At 47.4% G+C, this 9,625-nt stretch overlaps 2 protein-coding genes across 2 annotated transcripts in view; one reads left to right on the forward strand and one right to left on the reverse strand.

The window, feature by feature from the left end:
• ATP6V0A1 (ATPase H+ transporting V0 subunit a1) overlaps window positions 1-2,272 on the forward strand; it is a 170,944-nt gene extending 168,672 nt beyond the window's left edge. The window contains exon 21 of the transcript XR_013406775.1: window positions 2,151-2,272. The gene's annotated coding sequence lies outside the window, so the exon portion shown is untranslated. The remainder of the gene's footprint in view (window positions 1-2,150) is intronic.
• Window positions 1-9,625, reverse strand: part of PSMC3IP (PSMC3 interacting protein) — a 146,577-nt gene that overhangs the window by 63,340 nt on the left and 73,612 nt on the right. The gene's annotated exons all lie outside the window — the stretch shown is intronic.

Below are 9,625 nucleotides of genomic sequence, written 5' to 3' on the forward strand. Positions count from 1 at the left end.
CTGGCCAACATGGTGAAACCCCCATCTTTACTAAAAATACAAAAATTAGCCAGGCATGGTTGTGGGCGCCTGTAATCTCAGTTACTCAGGAGGCTGAGCAGGAGAATTGCTTGAACCCAGAAGGTGGAGGCTGCAGTGAGCCGAGATCACGCCATTGCACTCCAGCCTGGGTGACAAGAGCAAAACTCCATCTCAAAAAAAAAAAAAAAAAGTATTTGTGAAAGCAGAGAAGCACAAATGGCTGGAAGAGCAGGATCTTTTCTTTTCTTTTCTTTTGAGACAGGGTCTCACTCTGTCACCCAGGCTGGAGTGCAGCGACAAGATCTTAGCTCACTGCAACCTATGCCTCCTGAGTTCAAGTGATCCACCCACTTCAGCCTTCCGCCTGAGCTTCCTCATTCACGATATGGTAAGTTAAAATAGACTCGTGTGGCTATAACAGGCCATAGGTGTGCTGGATCAGGACCCTTCAGCGCTGGCTGGAGCCTGCAGGCAACGCATCCTGCAGCAAGCTGCTTCTTCCCTTCCCTTTTCTTGGGGTGTTGGACAACATCTTCATTTTCTATGTGAACTCTGTGCAGGAAAGCCTGGGAAGCCTACTTAAGCAATGAGCTCCAGGTCCTGCTTAGGTCTAGCATGTCGTCACTGTAGCTCTAATAAATCAACATCATGATGCACTGTAGCAACAAGACAAACAGACAGAACCTCCATGATGCACAAAAGGTAATGAAAATGACAGAAATGGCTGGGCGTGGTGGCTCACGCCTATAATCCCAGCACTTTGGGAGGCTGAGGCAGGGAGATCACAAGGTCAAGAGATCAAGACCATCCTGGCCAACATGGTGAAACCCCATCTCTACTAAAAATACAAAAATTAGCTGGGCGTGGTGGCGGACGCCTATAGTCCCAGCTACTTGGGAGGCTGAGGTAGGAGAATTGCTTGAACCCGGGAGGTGGAGGTTGCAGTGAGCTGAGATCGTGCCACTGCACTCCAGCCTGGTAACAGAGCAAGACTCCATCTCAAAAAAAAAAAAAAAAAAAAAAAAAGACAGAAAAGAAAAAACAAAGAAAAGAAAATGACAGAAATACCCCTATTCTTCTAATAGCTACATTTCTGTAAGTTAAATACTTCAAAAAATTTAGATGGGGTCTTGCTATGTTGCCCAGGCTGGAGTGCCCAGTCTGGCTCCTTCCTTCCTTCCTTCCTTCCTTCCTTCCTTCCTTCCTTCCTTCCTTCTTTCCTTCCTTCTTTCCTTCCTTCCTTCCTTCCTTCCGTCCTTCCTTCCTTCCTTCCTTCCTTCCTTCCTTCCTTCCTTCCTTCTTCTTTCTTTTTGTCTCACTCTGTCATCCAGGCTGGAGCGCAGTGACGCAATCTTGGCCCACTGCAACCTCTGCCTCCCAGGATCACATAATTCTCATGCCTTGGCCTCCCTAGGATTAGAGGTATGCACCACTATCCCCAGCTAATTTTTGTATTTTTAATAGAGACAGGATTTCACCATGTTGGCCAGGCTGGTTTTGAACTCCTGGTCTCAAGTAATCTTCCCACCTTGGCCTCCTAAAGTGCTGGGATTACAGGTGTGAGCCACCTTGCCCAGCCTCAAATTCATGTTTGGAATAAGTTTTCCATTTAAAAGCAATTGTGGGCCAGGCATGGTGGTTCATGGCTGTAATCCCAGCACTTTGGGAGGCCAAGGTGGGCAGATCACCTGAGGTCAGGAGTTTGAGACCAGCCTGGCCAACATGGTGAAACTTCGTCTCTACTAAAATACAAAAATTAGCTGGGCGTGGTGGTGCGCACCTGTAATCCCAGCTACTTGGGAGGCTGAGGCAGGAAAATCACTTGAACCCGGGAGGCAGAGGTTGCAGCAAGCCAAGATGGCACCACTGCACTCCAGCCTGGGTGACTGCACTGCAGCCTGGGTGACAGAGCAAGACTCTGTCTCAAAAAAATCAATAAATAGGCCGGGCGCGGTGGCTCACGCCTGTAATCCCAGCACTTTGGGAGGCCGAGGCGGGCGGATCACAAGGTCAGGAGATCGAGACCATGGTGAAACCCCGTCTCTACTAAAAAAAAAAAAATACAAAAAAAATTAGCCGGGCGCGGTTGTGGGCGCCTGTAGTCCCAGCTACTCGGGAGGCTGAGGCAGGAGAATGGCGTGAACCGGGAGGCGGAGCTTGCAGTGAGCCGAGATCGCGCCACTGCACTCCACCCTGGGCGACAGAGCGAGACTCCGTCTCAAAAAAAAAAAAAAAAAAAAAAAAAAAAAAATCAATAAATAAAAATAAAACAAAAGCAATTGTGAGGTATGTAGGGTTTAATTATATTATTCTTGCTACTTTTTAAATATGTTTTTAGATGTCCATAATTAAAAGTTTGAAAATTCAATTGTGGATTATGTCTTTTTAATTTTAATATGTTTAGATTTTGTTTTATGAAGTGCATAGATGAATCCTGAACATGTAACTTCAATCTGATCAGTTATGTATCTTTTCTGTGCTCTTCAATAAAAGAAAGAAAAGGACTCAATTAAGCATATTGTAGAGCAATGCTTCTTAAACTTGAATACGTGTACAAATAACCCAGGAACCTCCTAAAAAGGCAGATTTAGATTCAGTAGGTCTGCATGTAGTGGGACGTGAGATGGTATGTTTTTCTTTTCCTTTTTTTAAAAATGGAGACAGGATCTCTCTCTGTCACCCAGGCTGGGGTGCAGTGACTTGATCTTGGCTCACCACAATCTCCACCTCCCAGGCTCAAGCGATCCTCCCATCTCAGCCTCCCCAGTAACTGGGACCACAGGTGTGTGCCAAGATGCCCAGTTAATTTTTGTATTTTTTGTATTTTTGTATTTTTTGTAGGATTTCTCCATGTTGCCCAGGCTGGTCTTGAATTCCTGGGCTCAAGCGATCAGACTTGGCCTCCCAAAGTGCTGGGATTATAGGCTTGAGCCACTGCACCTGGCCTTGCTCTTCCTTTTTTTGAGACAGGGTCTGGCTTTGTCCCCAGGCTAGAGTGCAGTGGCGCTATCGTGACTCACTGCAGTCTCAGCCTCTGGGTTCAAGGGGTCCTTCCACCTCAGCCTCTGAGTAGCTGGGACTACAGATGTGCACCAACACACCTGGCTGATTTTTGTTGTTGTTGTTTTTTGGTAGAGATGAGGGTCTCCCCATATTGCCCAGGCTGGTCCCAAACTCCTGGGCTCAAGCGATCTGCTCATCTCAGCCTCCCAAAGTGCTGGGATTACAGGTGTGAGTCACTGCACCTGGCCAAGATGGTATATTTTAAGCAAGCTCCCAGGTTTTCCGGAACCACACAGTGAAGAGCATGGCTATAGAACGGTGGTTCTCACACTTTAGGTGCATGAGAATCACTGGGAGGGCTTGTTAAACCACCCCCAGGGTTTCTGACTTAGAAGGTCTGGGGTGGCATATGATATTCTACATTTCTAACAAGTTTCTCTGTGATACTGATGTTGCCTGTCTGGGGACCACACTTGGAGATCCACTGCGGCCAAGGAAAGCATATTAGATTGTGAGAGTCAAAACCTGGGTTACTAACTGGCCCTATGACTCTATCAGGTAGAAATGCATTCAACAGAACAACCAGTTAACAGTAGCTTAAACAAATATTAGTTTGTTTTTCTCATTTGTTAAATCCAGAGGTGGGCAGTCCAGGTCTGGGCCACTTCTTAGAAAGTCAGCAAGAACATGCGGTCTTTCTTTCTTTCTGCTCCACCATCACTACCATGTGGGTTTTGTGTTCATAGGCACATGATGGCTGTGGAACCAAGTTCCGAGCAGAAAGAAGGGAGCAGAGATTGGGCATGGTGGCTCACACCTGGAATCCCAGCACTTTGGGAGACTGAGGCGAGAGACCAGCCTGGGCAATGTGGTGAAACCCAGTCAGTACAGAAAAAAACACAAAAATTAGCTGGGAGGCACGCACCGGTACTCCCAGCTACTTGGGAGGCTGAGGTGGGAGAATCACCTGAGCCCAGGAGGTTGAGGCTGCAATGAGCCGAGATCATGCCACAGTACTCCAACCTGGGTAACAGAGTGAGACCCCATTAAAAAAAAAAAAAAAGGAGGTTAGGGAGGAAAAGAGAGAAAGAGAGAGAGGAAGAAGAAAGGAAGGAAGGGAGAGAGAGAGGGAGGAAGGGAGGAAGGGAGGAAGGGAGGAAGGGAGAGAAGGAGGAAAGGAGGGAGGGAGGGAGGGAGGGAGGAAGGAAGGAAGGAAGGAAGGAAGAAGGAAGGAAGGAAGAAAGGAAGGAAGAAGGAAGGAAGGAAGGAAGGAAGGAAGGAAGGAAGGAAGGAAGGAAGGAAGGAAGGAAGGAAGGAAGGAGCAGAGTCAATGGTTCACTTGCCCTTTTGAGAAAGTTTACCCAGGAGCCCTGCTCCACGACTTCTGCTTACATCTCATTGGCAAACACAGACCAATCACTGGGCGGTAACTAGGGCGAAAGGGTGAGACTTACTGCTCAACAGTGCCACAGGGACATCAGATATAGACACAAAATCTTTTTTTTTTTTTTTTTTTTTTTGAGACGGAGTCTCGTTCTGCCGCCCAGGCTGGAGTGCAGTGGCGACGTCCACTCACTGCAAGCTCTGCCTCCCGGGTTCACGCCATTCTCCTGCCTCAGCCTCCTGTGTAGCTGGGACTACAGGCGCCCACCACTGCGCCCGGCTAATTTTTGTATTTTTTTAGTAGAGACGGGGTTTCACCATCTTAGCCAGCATGGTCTCGATCTCCTGACCTCGTGATCCGCTGGTCTCGGCCTCCCAAAGTGCTGGGATTACAGGCCTGAGCCACCGCGCCCAGCTAGACACAAAATCTTAAGCCGTGCATGGTAGCACACATTTGTAGTCCTAACTACTTGGAAGACTGAGGCAGGAAGATTGCATGAGTCCAGGAATTGGAGGCCAGCCTGGGCAACAGAGCGAGTCTCTCTCTCTTTCTCTCTCTCTCTCTGTCTCTCTCTTTATCTCTCTGTCTCTGTCTCTCTCTCTCTCTCTCTCTGAAACAGTCTTGCTTTGTCACCTAGGCTGGTGTGCAGTGGTGCAAAGACTGCAGCCTCGACCTCCTGGCCTCAAGCAATCCTCCCACTTTGGCCTGGGATTAGAGGTGTGAGCCACCGTGCCCAAGACAAGGTCTCGCTCTGTTGCCCAGGCTGCAGTGTGGTGGGATGATCTCATCTCACTGCAGTGACCCTATCTCTTAAATATATATAATTTCAATGCTACAGAAGCTCCCAAATTAGGCACATACCTCAGCTCTGTAAGCCTCAGTCTGCTTATCCATAAAATGTATGAGATGCATGACTGGCATTTTGCGTAGGACAATTCATCAGTGTGTGGGGCTCTCCTGTGCATCACAGAGTGTTTAGCCTCTCTAATCTCTAGATACCAAATGCCAATATCACCCACCTACGGCATTGTGATAAAACCACAGACCTCTGTGGGTTTGCAAATACCTTCTGGTTGGGGTGGGGTATGGGAGGGGAACACCTTCCTGGGCTGGAAACAACTATACTTTTTTTTTTTTTCTGTCACCCAGGCTGGAGTGCAATGGTATGATCATAGTTCACTGCAGCCTCAAATTCCTGGGCTCAAGCAATCCTCCCACCTCAGCCTTTGGAGTAGCTAGAAGTACAAGCACACAACACCATGTTCATCTAATTTTTAGTTTTTTTTTAAGAGATGGGGGTCTCATTGTGTTACCTAGGCTGTAGCCTCTTTTATAAAGGTTAGGGTTTTTTTTGTTTTTTGTTTTCTTTTAACTTTCTTCCTTTTTGAGACGGAGTCTCGCTCTGTTGCCAGTCTGGAGTGCGGTGGCACAATCTCGGCTCCCTGCAACCTCCACCTCCCAGGTTCAAGCGATTCTCCTGCCTCAGTCTCCCAAGTAGCTGGGATTACAGATGCATACCACCACATCTGCCTGATTTTTGTATTTTTAATAGAAACAGGATTTCACTATGTTGGCTAGGTTGGTCTCGAACCCCTGACTTCAAGTGATCCTCCTGCCTTGGCCTCCCAAAGTGCTGGGATTACAGGCTTGAGCCACTGCACCTAGCCTCTATCTACTATTGTTCCAATGATCTAACTACTTCCAAATCACTCCTCCATATTCCCAGAAGACCTTCCTCTCCACATTGGGCCTCACTCTCATTTCAGGTGACTTTTATTAGGTTGGTGCAAAAGTAGTTGCAGTTTTTGCCATTACTTTTATTTTATTTTATTTATTTTTTGAGACAGAGTCTTGCACTGTTGCCTGGGCTATGGTGCAGTGGCGCGATCTCAGTTCACTGCAACCCTTGCCTCCTAGGTTCAAGCAATTCTCCCACCTCAGCCTCCCAAGTAGCTGGGATTACAGGCGCCTGCCACCACGGTCTGGCTAATTTTTTGTATTTTTAGTAGAGATGGGGTTTCACTATGTTGGCCAGGCTGGTCTCCAATGCCTGACCTTGTGATCCACCTGCCTCGGCCTCCCAAAGTGCTGGAATTACAGGTGTGAGCCACCGCACCTGGCCTATTTTTTTATTTCTTATTTATTTATTTTTTGAGATGGAGTCTCACTCTGCCGCCCAGGCTAGAGTGCTATGGCTCTATCTTGGCTCACTGTAACCTCTTCCTCCCAGGTTCAGGTGATTCTCCTGCCTAAGCCTCCTGAGTAGCTGGAAGTACAGGTGCCCACTGCCACAACTGGCTAATTTTTGTATTTTTAAGTAGAGACGGGTTTCACCATGTTTGCTGGCCGGGCTGGTTTCAAACCCCTGACCTCAGGTGATCTGCCCACCTCGGCCTCCCAAAGTGCTAGGAATACAGACATGAGCTGCCGTACCTGGCCGCCATTACCTTAATGGCAAAAAGCACAGTTACTTTTGCATCAACCTAATATGTCCATCTGGATGGTCTTGGCCAGACTGGCAGTTCCCCTTTACCAACACCCTTTACCTCTTCTCTATTTCAGTTGCCCACACAATGGCCAGAGCCCAGCACTTGCCATCCATGAGCTATTCCTTAACCTTAAACTTCACTGGCTCTAGCCAGGTGTGGTGGCTGTAATCCTAGCACTTTGGGAGGCCAAAGCAGATGGATCACTTGAGGTCAGGAATTCGAGACCAGCCTGACCAACATGGTGAAACCCCGTCTCTACTAAAATACAAAAATTAGCCAGGCGTGATGGCGCGTGCCTGTAGTCCCAGCTACTCTGGACGCTGAGACAGGAGAATCGCTAGAACCCAAGAGGCGGAGGTTGCAGTGAGCTGAGATCATGCCATTGCACTCCAGCTGGGGCAACAGAGCAAGATTCCTTCTTAAAAAACAAACAAACAAACAAACGAAAAAAACTTCAGTGGTTCATTCATGGTTCATCACTTCCTGCATCTCCAGTTTCTCATTCCCTTGGTCTCATTCTTCTTCCCTGCACTGATTCACCCTCCTCAGCTTTCAGCCCCATTCTAGCTTCACATTCTTCTTCCTGCAGCCTGGATATGCTGATCCATCCCTCCTCCATTCCCCTGATCCTCACCTCATCCTTCTGGGAGAACCCCAGCCCTGGCTCCAGCTGACTTTCTGCCCTCTTATCCCACACTTGGCAGCTGAGCACTGATGGAGCCAGTGCACACCCAAGCAGATGGTTGCCATGACAACCTGGTGGTCTCTGGCCGCCCCACCTCCTCCACTCCTGGGCTGGGAGTTCTTCTGAGCTGTCCTTGTCAGCCCTTTCTGTTTCCTACCTTTATCCTCCTCCCTTCTCATTGTCACTCTCGACAGATAACTTCACTCCTACTTGTAGGTGAAAATAGAAGCCATCAGGCAGAAGCCCCCTCAACATCCTGCCCCCAACTCCCACCCCACTGAAACATTTATTTTTATCCACTCTTATCCTTTCCTCTCTTTTATTGTAGGAAAGGTTTCCTTCCTGTAGTTAATCCCTCCACCTGAGCCCTGCATCCCAGCAGTTCAGCCTCCTCAGGGACCTTGGCTCTCAAAATCCCCTCTCTGCCCTTTCAGTATTTTAACATGTTAGCCTCTTTTCTTCTAAGTGCCGACACTACTAGTCTCCCTTTCTCTCTTTTCTCTTGGAGTAAGGGTTCCTAACCTTTTTAAACTGTGGATTCCCTCAGCAGTCTGGTGAGGGTTTTTTTATTTTGTTTTTTGTTTTTTGAGGCGGAGTCTCGCTCTGTCACCCAGGCTGGAGTGCAGTGGTGCGATCTAGGTTCACTGCAACCTCCACCTTCCCGGTTCAAGCAATCCTCCTGCCTCTGCCTCCCAAGTAGCTGGGATTACAAGTGCCCGCCACCATGCCCAGCTAAATTTTTTGTATTTTTAGTACAAAAATACCATGTTGGCAAGGCTGGTCTCGAACTCCTGACCTCAGATGATCTGCCTGCCTCAGCCTTCCAAAGTGCTGGGATTACAGGCATGGGCCACTGCGCCCGGTCGATGTTTTTTGAATACATAAAATGATACACATAGAATTACCACAGGAACCAATTACATACAATATGTTGTTACAATATTTTTAAGTTGCATGAATAATTTTTGACATAGTTATATATTTTCTTTTATTTTGTGCCCTTTATTAATGCATTCAATAATGAGATCTTGAAGTGGGCCTAATAACTTCTGTATTTAAATTTTTTAATTTTTATTTATTTATTTTTTTAGAGACAAGGTCTCACTCTGTTGCTCAGGTTAGAGTGCAATGGCATGATCATAGCTCACTGTAACTTCAAACTCCTGGGCTCAAGCAATCCGCCTGCCTTAGCCTCGCAAAATGTTGGAACTATAGGCATGTGCCACCACGCCCGGCTAATTTTTTTTATTTTTATTTTTTTGTAGAGAGAGGGGGTCTGTATGTTGCCCAAGCTGGTCTCAAACTCCTGGGCTCAAGTGATCCTCTCACCTCGGCCTCCCAAAGTGCTGGGATTACAGGTGTGAGCCATCACACCCAGCAATTTCTGTCTTTTTAAAATATTGATAATTGGCCGGGCGCGGTGGCTCAAGCCTGTAATCCCAGCACTTTGGGAGGCCGAGATGGGCGGATCACGAGGTCAGGAGATCGAGACCATCCTGGCTAACAGTGAAACCCCATCTCTACTAAAAAAAAATACAAAAAAGTAGCCGGGCGACGTGGCGGGCACCTGTAGTCCCAGCTACTCAGGAGGCTGAGGCAGGAGAATGGCGTAAACCTGGGAGGCGGAGCTTGCAGTGAGCTGAGATCCGGCCACTGCACTCCAGCCTGGGCGACAGAGCCAGACTCCGTCTCAAAAAAAAAAAAAAAAAAAAAAAAAAAAAAAAAAAAAATTGATAATTATAAGCAATATTTTGCAATATCTGCATCAAAAAAACTTTTTTTCACTAGCTGAGCGTGGCAGCATGTGCCTACAGTTCCAGCTATTTGGTAGGCTGAGGTGGGAGGATTGCTCAAGCCTGAGAGGTTGCAGCTCCAGTGCATGGTGATTACACCACTATACTCCAGCCTGGGCGACAGAGCGAGATCCTGAACCCTCTTTAAAAAAAAAAAAAAAAAAAAAAAGGTATACTTACTGACCACGTCTTTATCTTCCACACATCTCAATTTTATGATTTCTCAAACATCCATTTGTGCCAACTGTGT

The sequence above is a fragment of the Macaca mulatta genome, chromosome 16 (assembly GCF_049350105.2).
Source record: "Macaca mulatta isolate MMU2019108-1 chromosome 16, T2T-MMU8v2.0, whole genome shotgun sequence".
In the NCBI taxonomy this organism is placed as follows: domain Eukaryota; kingdom Metazoa; phylum Chordata; class Mammalia; order Primates; family Cercopithecidae; genus Macaca; species Macaca mulatta.